Here is a 16,476-nt window from a genome sequence, read left to right as displayed (position 1 = left end):
GCACTGCACTGCACCCTTACCATGTCCTGGTTTCAGTTGAGACAGTGTTCATGGCACACTGATGTTTTGGTTGCTCTTGAATGATAGGTGAGTGCCTGGCCAGGCTGGGTCATCTGGCTGAGCAGAGCTGCCACTGTGATGGCTTGGGTCAGAAGACATCCTGGATGTGGTGCTCATGGACATTATTTAGTGGTGGGTTGTTAGGGTAGTATGGTTAGGTTGTGGTTGGACTTGATGATCTTTAAGGTCTTTTCCAACCTGAGCGATTCTATGATTCTATGACTATTGGCTGTCCCCAGCTGTATGTGGCCTGCAGGCCATGGGTTGGACATGTCTAGTATAAAGCCACACTCCTGGAGAAATTCTAGTTTAATGAGATCAGGGCCACATAGACAGCATTGAATCAAATGTCCTGGGGATTTAATGTGGCTACTGATATTGCTTACAAAAGGAGGTGATCAGGACAAACAGTATTCAGGAAAGCTGTTCCCTAGAAAATACTACACCACTATTTCCTTCCAGGAATGAAACAAAATTAAAATGTTATTTCACTCACTTAAAATCAGTATGTGAAATTTAATAAGGTCTTCTGATTAAGTAGCATATGAATTTTTAATACAGAAAGATTTGCTTCCTTTCAGCAACCTAAAACATTCAAGAAGAAGCCTTTACTTTAAGAAAAATCTGGAGATCTTGGACTTCTTTGTATTTCAGGGTGTTTTGCTGTAAGAGTGTGAACACAGAAATATACGTGTATACTTGATAATTAGGACCAAGGAATATAGCAATGTAATAATGTAATTACAGATCTCACTACAGTCCGTGTAACTCCAGAAACACTGAGTAATTTATTGTAAGCAAATCTAGGGTGTACTGAAATAGTAAGTGATGAAGTAGTAAATGAACGTATTGAATACTAATAGTTGTTGAAAGTCCTTGGAGATATGGGAAGATAAAAAATGTTTTGAAAATGGTCTAACACTGTCCAAATCTTAAAAAAAAAAAAAAAAAAAAAAAAAAAAGAGAACAAACAAAACCTACAAACTTATTTCAGGCAATTTTTAAAAATATTATTAATATATGTAATAATTTTCTAACTTTAAAGCATCAGTTGTTAAAAAAAAGGTATAAATGGAAAAATACAGTAGTTTCTTCTATTTTTTTTTTACTCCCATTTTTCAATGTTGTGATTTTCTGAAAGAGCTAAGGACATCAGTAACATCATACTTGGCCAGCCTGTGGTCAGCCAATTCTCCTCTGCATTAAAAAAAAATAACATGATTTGAGCCATTCTGCCTTATTTTCCCTTGTCAGGATAGCGAGTGAGATGTTTATGTGTTATCCTGCTGAAGTCCAGTATATTCATAACTATCAGACACAGAAGTAATAGAAATGTAAGCTGACATCAGACCTATCATTTTTGGTTCTGTTTTCAAAAAAAGAAAAAGTAGAATTCATTGATATAGAGTTCAGACTAACTGAGAACACTTAAGGACATCACAGGAAAGGTATACTCAGCAGTTCAAGGAGCTCAGTAGAATATCAGAAGGAGTATTTCACGAGTCTTCTGCTTCTTATTTATTTATTCATTTATTTATTTTTAATAGGAGGACTTGCATTTTCTGTCTGTCAGGCTTCCTTCTCCCACTCTCATAGCTTTGCACAATTTCTTCTATAAATTTTTACTCCTTTAACAGAATGTATCAGGGCAACACTGAAACCCAAAAAATTTGCTGAACTGACAAAACCCAGTAGTTGCCTTTTTCATACTGACAGACCTGCAATATCCTGTATTATAAACTAAGGGCTTTTTCTTGAGTGACAATCAAGCATTGCTTCTAAGCACTTACACTTAAATGAAAAGAAAAAAAAAAAACACAACAAAACAATCTTGAAGAAGTGAAAATATAATACTGTAAATGTTATTTACAAATTATTTTGTCTTTCTGCATATGCTGCTGCTTCCAGTCAGGTCTGCTGAGATACTGCTGCAACAAGCAGCTCTGATTCATGAGCACTGATTGTCACACAGCACAGGTAACATTCATGGCTCATTCTACAAGCATATAGCTATTCACAAAAGAGTCTGATGACTTTTTTTGTGACATATTGTTATAGGACATGGAATCTAGTACAAACTTCCTTTTACTTTCCACTCTCAATCTACGTAACCTGAAGCCATCAGTCTGAAATCAACGTTTCTTCTTAGTGCTAACATCAAAAGTGCACCAAAAAATATTTTCATTTCCGCTTTAGTAGCAGTGCCATCCCTTGTGACTCTCAGTGATCACTTAACATCAAGGCTGCAGTCCACTACTTCTATAGCAAGACAAGTTCTGCATGAGAAAATGCTGGAAGAGACTTTATCAGATTGATATTGGAAGGCTTTTTCTGCAGCTAATATTACTTACTTCTGGACTGTGTCCTGTTGTTTTTCAGAACTACAGCTGCAGAGTACATTTGACTATTCACCTGTCCCTTTGCCTCTCGGGCCTGACAAAATTGCTACAAGCCTACTGACAGGGCTTCCTCTGAATACAAGTATGTAAAATAAACAGGCTACGAAAACCAGAAATATTTTCTTGTGGCTTTACAATATAGTTGAAAATACAATTACAAACAAACAACAACAAAAAAAAAACCACATGTATAATTTCATTTCATTTATCTGACTCGCTTGAAGGAAGCTTGTGCATATATGTATACATACAAATTGTTCTTCACAATATGCATTGCCTTACCAGAGATAACACCTGCAATGAGGTACTGTTGAATTCTACTCAACACTGAATTACTCGTTTTCAAAATTACTTCTTCTTGAGAGGGTGAGCAATAATAAGCATTTCAGATCACTGAAGAATCTGGAAGAACTAAATTCCAAATAATTTCTTTACTGGTGAGATAACATGATACTGAACAGTTGTATTTTCTTCTTGGAAAGCATTTTATAACGAACATTTGCAGGTGCAATCATCAGTTACAGCTTTCACACTGAAACTCAAACACTAAGATAACCAAAGGAAGACTTCTTTTTTTTGTACTTGCTGTTTTGTTAATGCTGCTTCTTGGAAATTGCTTTTTAGGATGAAAAATTGCATTATTCAGTAAGATAATAGCAGGCTCTGTGAATTTGGATTCTCTGCAGAGAAGAGTACAACCTGTTGGTTGCAGTTATACTTTATTTGGTTTTTAAATAAAAGTTGAGAAAGTACAGTGCTTGCTTCAAAAATTATCTTAAGCATAGGGTCTTCACATTGTCAGATTCCTGCAGTGAACACTGCAGAACAGCAGCAGGTTGCAGAACACAGACAATCAAAAGCACTTTGCTTTGTTTTGCCCTAGTCCTGTTAAGAGGAAACAGCAGGGTAAAATAACAGTGTACATGGCATAATACCAGACACTTCATGTCCTCTCCTGGAAGGCTACAACTTTACAATGCACCTCCCATCAATTTCATAAAAAAAAAATAAAAAATTCTGTCCAGAAACAAAACTACTATATCAAAGCAATATTTTAACTTAATAGTGTCACAATTATGAATGGAAAGAAAATTCTGCCTCTGAGAATTGTTAGCAGACTTAGTGATAATCATTCATCGAGACAACAGGGACCTTCTCAGTCAATGTATTACGCTTGGCTCAGTGCTGTGACTGATGAACATTGCGTGCCAATGTGCTTTTAAGATAAGGTGTTGATTTCTGCAAGTCCAGAAGTAACTGTGAGGTTAAACCTGTTCTAAGCTCAGTGTTTCTGCAGCAAAATTATACTGTGTCAATATTATGTCAGAAGAGAGAAGTTCAAAGGAATATATGACCAAATTTATTGTTTTTACCACACTGCATTTTTGGAACACCTGTATCAGTTGATAGCAGATAGAGGCTGGGAGCCAGCTGGACTAAGTGGACAAAGATTTGGAAGACTGTCAGGGGCATGAAGCCTGCCGTAAGATCCAGATTCAAAAAAACTACCATCCATGTATGTGTGAGGATGGTTCAGTACTGTCTGTCAGAGTAAAGGAGCATATTTGACTCTACTGGAACAGAGGCCTTTATCCCCCCTAAGCTTCCAACAGTAGAAGCCTGGAGTTGATAGGGTGAAAAAATGTCTGCTTTGGAGGTCCAAATGAAAGGAGAAAAGACACAATGGTCTTGCGCTTCCTCCCAAGGCACTCTGGTGGCCTCAGACAAGAGTTCAACAAAGGCATTTGGTGTGCTGCTAAGACGTGGCTCAAAATCTGCTAGCATCTTGAGAGAATTCTGATGCATCTTTTGTCTGAATTTCCTCTGATAGCACTATCTACTCAAATGTTATATAACAGAAGCAGATCTGTCATTTGGAAATTGTCTTCTAATGTAAGACTTATGAGGCAGAGAGGCATCATGCAAAATGTCAGGTGAGAAGAGCGAGTGAGGACAGTGCATTCCACTGGCATAACTCAATTTCAAAAATTTAAGTAGCACTTGAAATAGTGATTTTTAGGTATTTTCTTGTCACATTTAAGCTCTTCAGTCACTATATTCAGTCACAGGAATGTGTACCAAAAGAAGCAAGAAAAGACATTGGATAAGTTTCATGAAATTAAAAAAAAAAAAAAAAAAAGTTGATGCTCCTTCCAGCAGGGTTTTTACATCATTACTGAAGATGAGAAATAGTGAGGAGAAACAGAAAAATGGGAGATTAATTTAATAGCACAATGAGGGAGGTAGTTCATTTGGATCAGTGCTCAGTGGCTCAAGTCCTTTATCAGTTTAAATCATCGAGTAAACTTCTTCAGAAGTTTATTCAGAAAGGAAATTGTTTTAGTAGCAAAAAGAAGCCAGACAGTCACTGGCCCTTTGCACTCACACAGAAACATCAAGAGAAAAATTTTCAGTGATAGTGTCAAGAGATCTAATATGAGATTCTATCATAACAATGGCAAATGGTGCAAAAGCCATCCATTTCTGGCTCTCTAGTCTGACTTACCCTAAAAAATGCTGTTTAAAAATGATTGCTACATTACATAGAACTCCTACTAATATAATTATTTGTCTTTTGTTTCTAAATGGTTTCAATAAATTGATAAGCAAGGCAAATACAAAAGTTAGCTACAATAACTAAAATCCAATCTTTGCATGCCTCACCTTCATGAAGAAAAACATGACTAACTTCATTTTACATTTGATTCTTCCAGAGCAAAGGTCCATGCCACTATTGTTCTCAGCCAAAAGAGTTCTCCAGGAGAGACTTATCTAAACTTGTACCAGTGAATCCTCTCTGGAAAGCAAAGTGGATTCCCTTTGCTTATGGGAATTTGTGAGAGCAGGAAAAGAGTTTTGGAAAGATGGGCTCAGGTTGGAAGAAGAGGCCCTACTTCCAATGGATATTAAAAAAAGGTTATTCAGCTAAATATTCTCATTCAGGAGAGGTCAAGAAATAATAATAAACTTTTGCAGTCTTAATGCTGCCTGTAGGATGTGGTATTGCCATGTAATCATTAGTAAGAAAACCTTCTCATCATTTTTTAAACTATAATAAATCAGATAACATTGCACAAAGACATATTGATGAATAGGTATTTAGCTGACAATCTTTGCCTTAGAACTGATTAAAAATGTGAAATCTGCATTGCTAAATTACCTATAGTCAGGTTTGCCAGGTCTCCAGATTTTGTTGTGAATAGCACTATGTTTATTGTTTTTCTTAAACATCTAGTAGTGGAAGACTTAGACATAGTTGAGTAACTTTTTTTCCCCTTTCAAGCAAATAATAGCAAGGAATTTGGTTCATTTACAAGCAATTTTATCAGCTACTTGAAGAAAACAATTCACCAAAGTGTACACTGCAGAAATAGAAAAGGAAGGAAAACACTTTCAAAATAATTTTCTGTTTCAAAGAGAATCCTTCAAGAGAAAAGACGTCTTGACTACTGAAAGTTTTGCATGGCAATAATGCACTGCCACAGAAAAGATGTGATGTTTCACTAAGCAAACTGTTGGAAGCTAAGAGAGAAAGTTCATTGAAAAAGCACCATAATCTTATTCTTCTTAAGACAACACAAAATGTTCTGCTTCTTTGGGGTCCTGTTATTACATGTTATTATTTATCTCCAAAGACATTTTGGCTCAAATTTGCTCAAATAAGCAAATCTTATGAGTCTTGAGAATGGGGCTTTTAAGCTCTTGGAACCCCACAAAATTCAAATTTCATGCTGTCTGAGCTCCAAAGTGGAACCAGCTTGGACTCTGTCATACCATACTCTCGAGAGCTTCAAGGGCTCTGCAGCTATGTGAAAAATGAAATTTTGGAGAAGGACCTCCAGGTGGTATCATATCATGTCTTTGTATATCAGAATTCTCTTACAGGAGAGTTGACGTTATAATTTGGCCTAAACTGACTTTTTTTTCTTCTTTTCTGACATAAAGAGCCTTAGTAAATTTGATGCTCTGGATCATGTGTAGGACACCAAAGGAGTATGTTGCAGGTAAAGACAGAGCTTATCCTAGATGAAGTCCAATAATATAATCTAATTGGAGCTTTTGAAGCAGAGCCTGATGCCTTTTATTATGACTGTTCAAATATAACACTAGTTTATGACCTAGTCCTAATAAAAATCTATGCCTGGCAATCAGTTAACTGTCTCAGTAAGTACTTGTATGTTTGTACAAGAACTTTTTGCACAAATTATTGTAAGGAATTTCACAGTTTGAGCCCCTGTTTATTTTCTTCCTCTTGGAATGGATAGAATGGATTTTTCTTGAGCTTGGAGTACAAACTTGAAGCTCAAATATCAACTGACTTTCTTGGCTCCCTTGTCTTCAAAGCTAAATTCCATGGAATTATTCCAAGCAGACGTCTGAAGGTGTTGAAATCTGCTTTTATGAAATACAGGGCTGTGGTCTGGCTTTTTCTGCCTTATTTACTTCTTACAGCATTCCCAGTCTCATGATCACCACAGCTGAGGATGTCTCCAACTTTCATGTTCCCCACCAATTCTTAAAACAGAATAGCTGTACTTCTGTACTTCACACTGCTAAAAAAAGTTTCAGTCTACTATTTTACATGAGCTCTGGACATTATGGTTTTCATTTATTATTATTATTATTTTGTTTGTGTGCTTGTTTGTTTGTTAGGTTAGGGATTTTTCTCTTACACTTGAGTAAATCAAAGCAGATTAGTATGTAAAATTCTCCCTCTATCATCGACGGAGATTAGTACTGGCTTAGTTAATCAAAGAATAGAAATATAGACTCCTGCTGGAGTTACCACTAGCTAATATGTACTTTATAGGAAACAGTTCATTCATCTCTTTTCATTTCTTGCAAAGGTCTGACAATCATATCCAGAATAGCCTGGGGATTGGATCTGAAACTGATTATAGCTAAAGGTACAAACAAGAAAGAAGTGATGACCAATCCAGTATGAAATATTAGTGGACAGCTTCTAAATAAGTTAATAAAAATTTGGTCTAATTAAGTCATGCTCGCTGTGTCTTATCTCTCTGCCTGCATGTCCAACACACTGGCTTTCATTAGTCATTCAAGTAATTTGTTTGGAAAGAACAAAAGAAAATGAAAGTTTCTTAGCTCCACTGGAAATTATTAGGTAGGAAAATGGATCAGAAGAAGCCCTGCTGGAAATGTATGCTTTTTGTGATTTCTATGGAAAAAAAAGAACTCGGATATATTTTCTATTAAAGCTTTTTATATGTAGAATAGTTGAAGATATGTGAGACATTTCAAAACATGTGAGGCTGCAGTATCTCCTATGGTGTATCTTCCAGCCCGATAAAAACTATAATTACCATCTCAAGAAATAGCTCATGTAACTACTAATGTAAGATTCTTTTTGAGTTATGGAGTGGGAGTACTCATTGAAGCAGTAGTATCCTGAAGGTGGCATGAGAAATTTGTGAAGTTCATTCTACCACCACGGTTGTCTGAAGGCAAAAAAGTTCAGGCAGTAGTTGCAGCTTTTCCATAAGTGGAAATGCTTTGGTAGGTAGAACCTACCATGTAATTACTGTTAGTTTTAAGTATTACTAATAGTAAGAACAGTTTAATTTGTATATGACTGTGGTATTTGTGCTTGATTTCTCAGAATTTTTCTTTCTTAGCTATTCAGAAGGATAAATTCTTTCCTTTCATCCCCTTTTTGTGGGGTATTTATCAGTTTTACTTGTAGTTTTATAGCAAAAATTTTAACATGGATTGCAGATACAGGTTTACCAAAAAGGAGAGCAGTTAGCAAAACAGGTGTCTCTCCATTGACATAATTCCTGATGCCCTCTCTCCTTATTTCTGTGTAGTATCACCTTCCAGGTGGTATTTCCTTGGGATTATTGGGGTAAAGATTGCTATACCTTTACCACAGCTACTAAGTACTTATGTGCTTAAATTTAAAACTTATGATTCTTTATTTGTGTTAGTTTTACAGCATCCAATGTTGAAATACTGGTGAAATTCCCAAAAAAAGAAAGAGGGCTACCTTTTTTTTTCTGTTGAAAATATATATGTTCTGTGGATAAGATTTCTGATTGGAGGCATTTTTTCTTGTATTTTTCATTTTCAAAATTATGTGGAAGGACATGAGAGCATGGAAAATATTAACATATTCTCTATATTTTAATGTTAAGCTTTACATGCAGATGAAACTGTATTTGCCTTGCCCTGAGACAAAAACAATGAGAAATATTACAGAAGCACTTCAGTACTCTGATACTGAGTGAATTTGCCACATAGTTAAAGAAATAATTTGGCTAGCAAATGTGGAGTTTCTGCAAGATCAATGCTTTTTATAAAGAATCTTCAGGATTGTCAAAAAAAACTTCAAATAATAAGATTTGATTAGAATTGGAAGACTGTGAACTAGCAAACACAGAAATATATTGCAGGGAGAATTTTAGGAGGACAAACACTTTATGGATGGAAAGCAAGATAACCTGTTTACTCTGTTACATGAGTGAAAAAAGCTTTTCCTGGATTACATAATAAAACCTGTGTCATAGTTTACAGTTCCAGGGCTTCCTACGAAATAGTTAAACCCCTTTTTTTTTTTCAAAACTGATCTGAGTATACCTTATGTAGCCAGGAAATTTCACTGTTCCACCACGAATTTTGCAATTTGGCAAAGAGCCATAAGCAAATATTTGTATTGTGACAATAAATTTATGTTTTAAAAGTCTTATCCACCGACCAACTGCAATTTCTGAGTATTTTTCTGATATGACTGTAGGAAACTTTATCCCACATCTGTCACATGGGTTTGCAAACCTAGGTGAGTTTGTGACTTTCCATATTTTATCACAATTGAGTGATAGCCTTGGAGACTCCTCTGTCATCCAATTATTCAAAAATCCACTTAGTAGTGGTCTCTCTCTACCCAGTTTGAGCTAATTTAGCTTGAACATAGCCAAATGGCTTTTGCACAGATTTATTAGTACCCCACTGATGCATATAAAAGGATTGAGAATTATACTTTCAGTTGATTTCTTCCTTGACAAGCGTTTTTAAATTACCACTTGGCCTGTTTTTAATCAGCTCTGAATTTCTGTCAGGCTGAGATACATTCTGTGTTTAATGAAGCAAATTGTTGATTAAGGCCTTTGCTATCATTAAAATTATTTGGCCCTTATTTTCAATTCTTTCTACCTCTATTATTAGAGAGTTATTCTGATTTGGAATGATGAAGCTGACAATGATATTGGCTAAAGTTTTAGTCTTTATTGAACTGTTTACACACTCTTTATTGCATTAAAACAATATACTTACTCTTTGTTACGCTAATGCAATTCTTTCTTTAAGGGGTGACCAGACATGACTCATATATTCTCTTTATTGCCCTAATTATCAACCCTTTCAAACTAAAATAAATAAAAAGAAGACAGAATTTTAAAAAAGAAAAAAAATGTGGTGTTGTTTTGTGATTAATGCCCAGAAAAATATGTGCCATCCTGTGTCGTTCATATACCAAAGATAAAGTGACTGAAGCTTGATCCACTCTGTGTAAATTAAAGGCTGGCTGGCTGCTTATTTATGAATGCCACGTCATTAATGCTTTTGATTAAGGTTAATTTCATGTAGTCTACTTTTTTACCTTTACTCCTCATGCAGAAGGGTATATACAGTTGAATGTCATCCCAAGCTTAACTGGAAGTAACTTTTTGTTGTACAGTCCAGTTCCTGCTGCTGCAGTAAAACCTAATATACCAATTTCTAAATTTACCAAAGAACTTCTTGACATTACAAGATTAAAAATTAAAAAGAAGAGCAAATCAAAACAAAACAAAAATCATTTTCGTCATTCTGGTTGACATTGATATTTAATACTTTTTCTATCAGTAGTTTTAAATTTTCTCTGGATACATGGCTAAGTGACACTCTCTCAGTTTTGACCTGATATTTTTCTTTACAGAAATGATTCCTTTTTTTCTGCTGTGATTACCTCCTGTTGTATATACAGAGAGCAGTGCTGACTATCCTACACTTTCTTTGACTATGATAAGGAGCTAAATTATTTGCTTTTGGTGTAACAGTATGTCCATTCATTTGTTCTGTATTCTCTAGCATGCCCTCATATTTTCTGTGTATAGGTGATAAGGATTGCTCTTACTTTCCATATGGTGACGTTAATAGTTCTTTGTTTCCACAGTACCTGTATCAGCCAGTACATAATGATCTATTCCACTAGATTCATATTTTCTTTCCACATTTCAAACTGGTGAATTCTAGTTCTAAGCAGAAATTCTTAGCATTTCATGCATAAACTTGCATCTTGTTATCTTAAATACAATCATTTTCTCATTTATCTGAAAATGTATACAGCTCTTTATCTGTACGATAAATAGAAGTAAGATTTTGTCTAAACAAATGACAAAAAATAAGAACAAAAAAAAAATCATACTAATGCAACTCCTCCATCCCAGAATACGTAACTATTCTTTTTTTCTTTTTTTAAGTCTTTGTAAAAAAGGAAATGTTCTTCTGTTATAATCCTTCATTCTTTAATTTGGTGAACACATTGGAATAGAACTGAAAGGAAAAAAAACACCATTCTTTTTTGTGACTTATTTTAATGTTTGGAAAACCATTCTCACTCTAACCTGGATCACAAAAAAGGAGTACTTCTATTTGCTGGGCAACAGAAAGGATCTTTGGTGCATGGAACATCCACCTGTTTGTCCTTCAGCCCCTGGAAGATCTACAGTTCATGGTCATGGGACCCAGCAGGTGTTTTATTGAGGAGCCATGGAGATGAGCTGGCAGTACACCAAGAAAGTTTCAAAGCTTGTCTGGTGGCAGTTTTCCAGTGGAATCTCATCACAATTGGGCTATTTTAGTGAAACATTTGCATTCTGAGGAAGTAAAAATTCCAGAAAGATTTTGTCTGAATTTTCTGGCCAGCTTTAATATTAAATATATTTGCTGTGGGAGTAGGCAGATAATCCCTGGGACACAACGCGCAAAGTATTTACTGTGCTGGGACTTCTTTTGATCACAGTTCTGATGTGCCTTTCCATGTCTCCGAGGTCCTTGAGGGCCTCTCTGTCCTGGCCCAGAACCAGACACCATATCAGCCTGAGGCTATCAGCCTCTGTCCCAGTGAGTCCCCAGTAGGTCCTGCCCTCTTGGCCATGGGCCCATGTTTGATACTTTGAAGAGGAGCGCTGACAGTCTTTTCAGTGATCTGCTTCTCTGCCTGGATTGTAGTTTCTGTTTGTATGGTGGGAATACTGAGATCTTGGAGTTGAGAGCAAATCTTAAACAGTTAGTAAGCTATGTATTAATCACAGTTCTTCTATTAGGCAAAGAGGGAACCAGTTTAGAGAAGAAAAGTAACTTGTCATGGTCATAAGAATAATTCTCTAGTTCTTAATAAAATGTAGACAATTTTTGACCCATTGAATTGCTATAGTTTGGTCTAAATGAATGAATTTGGCTTGGAAGCCTGGACACAAGGCAAAACTCATGGCATAAAGTACTTAAACTGTGGCTCTTTTAAGGTTCTGTATTTTAGTAAAACAAACAAACAAATAAATGGCCTTGGATGTAGCTGTTGCAAAATTATTTATTCTTATTATCTGTCATAAAGGCATAGCTTGCAATGAACTAGGAATATAATCCTCATGTAAATGCTTGTAATAAGTCTGCTTGCAAGTTTGAGAAGATCTAATATTCTGCCTTTGAAAAAACTTCTGGGGCCTGATCAAGCTAACAAAATAGTAGTGGAGATTTTTTTCATTATTTTTATTTATTTATTTATTTATTTATTTATTTATTTTAAAGCCACACCATTTTCCCAGTTTCACTTAGCATGAGGCAAACTTCTGTGCTAGAACTCTGGAAGAAGGAGGAAGATAAACTGAATGAGTATAGGCAAATAAACCAGGATGCTATGAGACATACTGTCTTTAAGCTGAGTGAAGAAACAACATAAATCAATGAATAACTAAGTATATTAATATGGCTTTCTTCCTTTTCTTATGTTTACAAACCTTTCTGAATGTGTTACCTATTTCTTTTTGCTTTTAAGCTAAGCTGGTAATGACTTGAAAGTATAACATGGAAGAAATCTGTTTCCCTTTCAATGTTAGTTGCTTTGGCTGAAGCTCTGAAAACTTAAACCTAGCTTGGACATCGAAAATATTTATCCATAATACCCCAGGGGCTCTGTTTTCAAGGCTGAAGGAAAGCAGTTTGAGATTATAAGAAACTAAATGAAGAAGTATCTGTTTCTGGATGTTTCATAAAATCTTTCAGTTACTTAGGAAACAGATTAACATCAATTATAGCTCAGAATGTAAGGTTGCTAAACTGAAAACTGCTAGAAAAAAATAGTATGCAGTGCTTCATCTTGGTTTCAGATCAAAATCACATTTCAGAATATTGAGGTTTCCTTGTGCAAATCATTTCATAGATGAATCCACAGTTAGAAAAAAAGAAATATTTTTATGCTGCCTAATACACAGGATATTTAAAGCTTATCCTCTGAGTCACAAACCAGTTGTCAAATGAGAGAAAGTACAAAGCAATACATCTTATCAGCAGTTTACTCTGTATTTGTCAATGCTGGAATTTCTTGGTCCTTTCTAAATCATTTGGTGCTAACCACTGTGAGACAGGGTACTAAGTAAAACAGACTAATAATCTTATCCAGACTGGCAGCTTCTTTGGAGTAAACTTACAAACAGAGGTGTATTTCTCTCATAGATAATAATGGGAATTATGTGCTTGTTAGTACAGCTTGACCTAGTTTTCCTCTGATTTATGCAGCAGATGACAACTGAAGCTAATATGTGAAAAGTGTTACAATGTTTTCTGCTCTTTTCCAATACCTTCACAGGTCTCTATGCATGTTTAAATTTTCTTTTTGTCTTTGCATCTGAGAGAATACGGCAACACTAACTGTATATATTGTCACAGAATGTATTCTGACTTTTTATTTTCGTGTTCTGTCTCTTTAATCTATATGTATATTGTGTTCTGCATTGGAAATCATGCCCTGACTTCAAGTTTACTAAAGCATGCTGTTCATTTTTTGGCTATTCTTCTCCTTTTAGCCATTCACTTTTTTTTCTTCCCCTCCTCCACTTTTTACTCTGGAAAATATCCTATTCATCTCAAGGTATTTTTTAACTGGCAGACAAATGAATAAAGACTTCTTGATTTGGCTTCCTAGTAATAATTCTTAGCTGTATTGTGAGGTCTGCAGTTGTACATCATGGACCAATCTTACACTGATTTAATCAGTCTTCTTGATCGAATAGTGTTACCTGTATCACCTACAGACATGTTATGTTACTTCACCGACTTAATGTTTTAACTCCTGAAAAAAAAGAAGTAATAATAAGTAATATCAAATAGAGTCCTATTCTTCACTTCCTGTAGACCTGAAGTGCCTCTTGTCTGCATTAAATGTGTTTTTCTTAAAATATAAGGTTTTCTGGTTATAAGCCATGATATTTTATGATTAGTATTGAATATGTTTATTTGTATCTAGGAAAAAGTGGCGTGGCCATATGTTAGTTGGCTACCCTTGCAGTGCATGGAGTGAGACAGGCACTGGGGGAAGTGCCAGTCCAGGGCACTGAGCACTGAACAGTCCAATCTGGGTGGTACTGATCTGTAGAAAAGAGAGCTTGGATTTTTCTCCTCTGTTGACATGGGTTCCCAACTGGAACTGAATAGAGAGATTTACGTTGTCCTGGTAGTCTTAGACTGGTCACCAGGATTCGTCTCAGAAATAAGGACGGCTAGGGCATGAGTTTGTTTAAAAAAACAGCTGCTGGTGAAACTGATACTTGAGTGAGATGAGTTCATCAGTTTGTAGAGGACGGATGCCTGGGTACAGTGCTTTCTTTTGCTTAAGGAGATAATTTTCACTCTGAAGTTTTTTTAAACAGCAGATCTTCTGGGTTGACCTCTTTTTGAATTTCTTTCATTTTGTAAAAAAACAATAAAAATTAATTTCCTCAGAGACCCAGAGATTGGTATGTTTAGCAGAACTGCTAAATCAAAACAATAGAAATCAGAATATTAAGGCTTTATCTGTATTAGCATTTTGGTTTGGGACAGAAATGTAATACTGAGACAAATCTCTTGGTTCCCCCTCCAGCTGTGGTTTGGTTTACAGAGAGGGTGTGGTACACAGAAATGAGATTCTGTTCAGGCAAAATGACACTGGAAACTTCTTTGAGAGCTCAGCAAATGCACTCTAGCCCATAATGTGAAAATATGGCCCAACACAATGATTCCTTCATCAAGCAGATTCAGATCACATGTGATGGGGTGTCAGGTTCAGGGAACTGACTAGTTTGACGTAAAACCCAGAATTACATTTATTATAGTTGTAGAGTTCCCAACACCAATTGCTTTGATCTACTTCTACTACTGTTGTGCTGAAGATCAGCAAATATGTTGTGCTGACCAGCAGAGAAATAAATTCACAACATTGCACTATAAATTAAAAGTTAGGTGGTTTTTTTTTTTTTCTAAGAGATAGGAGGAAAAGAATTCAGACAGCAAAATAGATGCTGCCTAGACAGCCCTTATATTATGCTTAATTTAAAGCAATATTGCAAAAAACATTTATTGAGATAGAAGTTATTGAAATTAGAGGCAAGGGGAAACAAGAAAAGTTTCAAGTATTGTTAGTTCATTTTAATGTAATTTTCTTTAATCTATCTGGTTATTGAACTAACAGCCTTGAATACAAAATAACTGATAGCACTGTCACTGAAGATACATAGGCTGCACGTATGCTCCTATGTTTCAGTTACTGAAAGCAATTCTAGTAGGATTTCTGAATGCCTTCTAATCATTCCTTTTGATATATACAGCGTCATAAGGGGAAACTACTTCAATGTATTTTTAAAATGCCCGAATAGCCACTTGCAAATTGTTTCTGTTGTTAAATGGAGGTCTGTATTCAAATGCAAATAAATTATTTGATAGGATATATTTCAGTAAAATTGCTTTTTTACTTTTAAAATTACCATTTTACCTTCATAGATACTCTATTACGAAAAAAAAAATCAAGCAATTTAAAATAATACAGAGCCTGAACTAAACCCTATCAGTTGTTAAATTGAACTGTTTTTCAGTTGCATTGGGTTTAAGTCCATCTGTTGAAAAAAAAAGTTGTATTAAAGGTATTGTATTAAATTTTACAATACTGTGAATCAAATAATGTAATCTGAAATTGCATTTCTTTAATCATCTGTTTTATCTCATACTTCTGGCATTATTTCAGTGGCTGATAAGAAGAATAGAGTACAAATTAAGCACTTAGAAATTCATGACTTCTTGGAAATCTAGATTTTTGTTCATGCAGTGCAAAAATTTGCAAGAACATTGTTGAAACTGTAAGTTGATGAAGGCTGTAGAAAATGAGGGTCAGAGTCTTGTCAGAGTCTTGTAGGGAATGGAATATACAATGTTTTCAGTCATAAATAAGGAGTTTAATCCAGTAAGGAGAACTGCACCCTCCCATCTGAAAGTAGTGTGTGACGTGGACATGACTTGTTCCTACAGTAACATTTAAAATCTGAAGGTTGTGACATGGGTGGAAGCAATGTTAAAAGAGATCAGAAATCCACCTACTGAGAGGGGAACAACCTAAACTTGGCTGATGGAAGACACTGGAAACTACCTGAAATATTGCTGCAGGGCAGAATGGAAGGGTGTTGGCTCAGAGCAGCAGGCTGGCATCTCAATATAAGCATAAAATGTATGAACTTACATTTTATATCCTCTATATATCTTCACCATCTTTTTATTTCCTTCTGGTAGAGTGGGGATACAAGGTGGAGTGTACAGAAGACTTTTATTTGAAACTAATGGAACAGGTAGCATTAAATACACTTGTGTTATCATTTGAACATGAGTGCAATATGAACTCCTTTTGGTTATGTTAAGAAACTGAATGTGCTACACACAGCTGACTGCAAGATGATAGCATAGGCTGAAGTGTTTCAGTAACAGCATATGTGGAAAAATC

Source organism: Tetrao urogallus (genome assembly GCF_951394365.1).
Source record: "Tetrao urogallus genome assembly, chromosome: 1".
In the NCBI taxonomy this organism is placed as follows: domain Eukaryota; kingdom Metazoa; phylum Chordata; class Aves; order Galliformes; family Phasianidae; genus Tetrao; species Tetrao urogallus.
The sequence above is the reverse complement of the archived record's forward strand: the minus strand, read 5'-3'. Positions refer to the sequence as shown.